Here is a 3,878-nt window from a genome sequence, read left to right as displayed (position 1 = left end):
GCTTTTGTACATTTCATACAATAGTTCTTAATCAAATTAAGACCCCCTCCTCCATCCATGACAGCACCCCCACACTGGCACCAGGCCTCATGTATTCTAACCATACGTGCTAAGTCCCATCTGGTCAAACATTTTACTCAGATGTCTTTTGGTGCAAGTGCATTCACTGGAGTCTATCCAGCCTATCTAGAGATCCTAAAGAAGGTCTACTCTCTCTCACACAGTCATAGTCAGTCTCTAGCAGTTCTCAGGCTAGGGCTGACCAACAACCCATTTCCCTTGCAGCACTCTGTGCACTTCTCTGATTGAGTTGGCGTGTGTCTTGTGCTCAATGCCACCATTGCCACAAGTCCACGTGAACAAGCTTCCAGTGGCCTGATAGTCTCTGCTTCCCTAGGTTCATGGACCAACCCTGGCTCTTACAATCTTCCCACTCCCCTCTTCTGCAATGGTCCCTGAGCTGTGGTTGGGTGAGGTTTAATATATGAGTCCTATCCAGGGACACACAGTCTGCAGTCTCCTATTCTCTAAAATTTAGCTAGTTGTGGCCTTCTGTGTGCATCACACATTGTTTTTTTTAATATTTTGTTATTTTTATGTGTATGAGTGCATTCCCTGCATGTACGTAAATGCATCTGTGTCATGCAGTGCTCATGGAGGTCAGAAGAGGGCATCAAATTCCCTGGAACTGGAGTTACAGATGACTGTTAGCCGCCATGTGGGTGCTGGGAACCAAATCCAGGTCCTCTGCAAGAGCAGCCAGTGCTCTTAACTGCTGAGCCATCTCTCTAGCCCTGAAAACACTGTTTTCTTGGTCTGTGTCTTCCTGTTCTCTTCCATTGTGGGTTTTCTCATGTGTGTTATTGCAGATGCATTATAAACTCAATAATGCCTGGATCCTGGAATTCTACGAATTTGAGGAGCTCTGGGGCTGGAAGCATCCAGAAACTGGAAAAAAAAATCTGAAACTGAAAAAAAAATCCACAGGAAGAATCTTCTTTTTATAACCAGGTCTGCTGATTCATGTAACTGTTTTCAGGATCCTATATAGTATCTGATCTAAGAACTCCCCAGTGCTTGTCAGTATTGTAATGACAGCTTATATAAGAATCAGTCACTAGGTCAGATGTGTTGGCACCTTTAGTCCTAGGACTTAGAGAAAGAGTTTGAGGTCAGCCTAGTCTACATAGTGAGCTCCAGGCCAGCCAGGGCTACATAGTGAGACTCTGCCTCTGAAAAACACAAATCAGTTACTTTGAGTGCCCTAGTCTGCCTGAAGAAATGCATGCACAGAACAGGAAGGTGCAAATGGACCTGTCACAAGCCTCCATTTCTCACCCATGTGGTTTTGCATTGTTTGGGCTTTACCCCTCTCTAGTCAAAATGATTGGCAAGTGACTCAAACCTGGATACTCTCTTTGGATTTTATGGACAGAGAGAGAGAAGGAGGAGGAAAAGGAGCGTGGGGAGAGAGAGAGAGAGAGAGAGAGAGAGAGAGAGAGAGAGAGAATGAATATGAATCTCTTTCCTGTGATGTCACAAATCTGGCATTATAGAAGCTAACAGAAGTTCTTCTGTGACCAGGCATGGCGGTGTCATGTGCCTTTAATCCCAGCACTCAGGAGGCAGAGGAGGCTGGTGCTTTTTATGAGTCTGGGCTGAGTCTGGTCTACATAGTGAGTTCTAGGCCAGCCAGGGCCAACCTCCTCTGTAGTGGACTTCCAACACAGTAGACACAAAGAGGACATAGATGTAATTGAAACATATTTGGAGATGTAATCTATAGGAAGATTGAAAAGAAAAGTAAAAGACGAGCAAAAGAGAAAAATCAAGAATAAATGATAGGTTTCCAAATTGATTTGTAGATGGATGATTGCTATTTATTAATGTAGGAGTGTGATGAGGAGTGAGGTCAATGAAGCCAGAAATTGGAAGTAACAGCCAGGAGTTCTGTTCTGGATCTAGCCAAGTGTACAATTGGATGTGGGACCTCAGAAAAAGGGAGAGAAATCTGATGTGAAGGTATTAATTTAGGAATTGTAACATGAATTGCATGGAACAATACGAGGATATTTAGATAAAGCAGTTAGTCAAGAGAAGAAGGCCCAGAGCTAAGCTTTGAGGAGGATCACATTTTGTAAAGGAAAATTCAGCAAAGAAGACTTAGAAGATGCTAGGAAGGTAGGAGAAAAAGTAGAAAGAATCATACTGGAGGGAAGGTTTCAGAGAGGTATAGACATCAGCTAAGTCCAAAGCTGCTAGAACTAGGGAAATTTCAAGTCAGGGACACATCCATTGGTTGTGGCAATACAGGGGGCATTGGTGAAGTTCTCAAGGACAATTTTTATTGAGCTTTTGTAATTTCATACAACAATTCTTAATCAAATTTAGACCCCATTCATGCCTCCCCCATCTCCACCAGACCTCATGTATTCAGCCAGACATGTTAAGTCCTAACCATTCAGGCATTTGTACCCAAATGTCCTTCAGTGTAAATTCAGCCACTGGAGTCTAGTCAGCCCATCTAGACATTGGTTATGGCATGAAAACTAGTTTTGGAGAAAATTAAAAGGGAATGGTGGTAGCCAGCAGTGTAGACAACATTGTGAGTTCATGTCTTCTAGATGCGTGCACATGCACAAATGTGCACGCATGCATGAACATGCTGTTGTGTAGCAATTTCCTCTGAGATAAAACCTTCCATCTTGAAGGGATGCTGATAAAACAAGATGTTCTAAGAGGTGAACAACAGGGTGTTCTCAAAGGAAATAAACAACTCAATAGCTTCAAGAAGTCCCTGAAATTTAAAGGTTGAGTGAAGCGTGAGCTTCTGGTCATAACATTTCTGTCAACTGGAACACTTTGTACATTTTTTGGCAACATTCTTGTAAAATCAACCAGTCTTATCAGCATCTCTTTTCCTTTATAACACTTAACAGCTCTATAACCTTTTGAAACACATAAGGCGCCAGCACTAGGCTAGAGTTTAATCTTTTCTTCACCTTAGATGTGAAGGTTAATTTTATGACTGGGTTATTGGGTACTGAATATTTGGCAACCTGTGTCTGTGAGGATGTTTCTGAGAGTCTTCTGTTAATACTATGCTAGTTATACCGAGTAAAACAGATTGCCCGCTGAAGGTTCATTGAAGGCCTTAAGAGAATTAAAACCAAGTTAAAAAGACTCCTTTCTCTGCCTCACTGACTTCAGGATGAGAAATTGATCTAGTCATTGGTCTTAGATGGAATTCACAAAATTGACTCTCCTGGGTCTAGACATCTCAATCTACACAATTGCATGAGTCAACTTCTTTTAATCTCTTTCTATAAAAATATTTTTATTGATTCTTTGAGAATTCCACACAATGTATTTTGATCGTATTCAGATCTCCTCCCCCTACCCCCACCTTAATATCCCTCAGTTTTATGTCTTCTAATACCATTATTTTTAAAATATTTTATTTATTTTTCATGAATGAGTGTTTTACCTGCATATATGTAAGGGCACCCATGTCATGCAATGCTCACAGTGGCCAGAAGTCGTTGGATCCCCTGAAACTTGATTTACAGCTGGTTGTTAGCTGTCATGGAGGTCTAAGAACCAAACATGTGTCCAAAAGCACCCAGTGCTCTTAACCACTGAGTCTTCTCTCCAACCCCTATTATTACTTTTTTTAAAAAAATTTTAATTAATTAATTAATTATTTATTTATTTATTTTTAACTTTTAAAAATGATTTATTTAATAACAACATACTTAGAAGAAGCATATCATTACAACACAATTGACATATTCAATAACGTTTTCCTGAGGTAGGATGCATCTCTTTCAAATTTGGCTGTAAATTTTTAGGTTTACAGTTGAATTATTACAGTTATA

Source organism: Nannospalax galili, unplaced genomic scaffold (assembly GCF_000622305.1).
Source record: "Nannospalax galili isolate Female #2095 unplaced genomic scaffold, S.galili_v1.0 scaffold43, whole genome shotgun sequence".
NCBI lineage: Eukaryota > Metazoa > Chordata > Mammalia > Rodentia > Spalacidae > Nannospalax > Nannospalax galili.
This window is presented reverse-complemented; position numbering follows the sequence as displayed.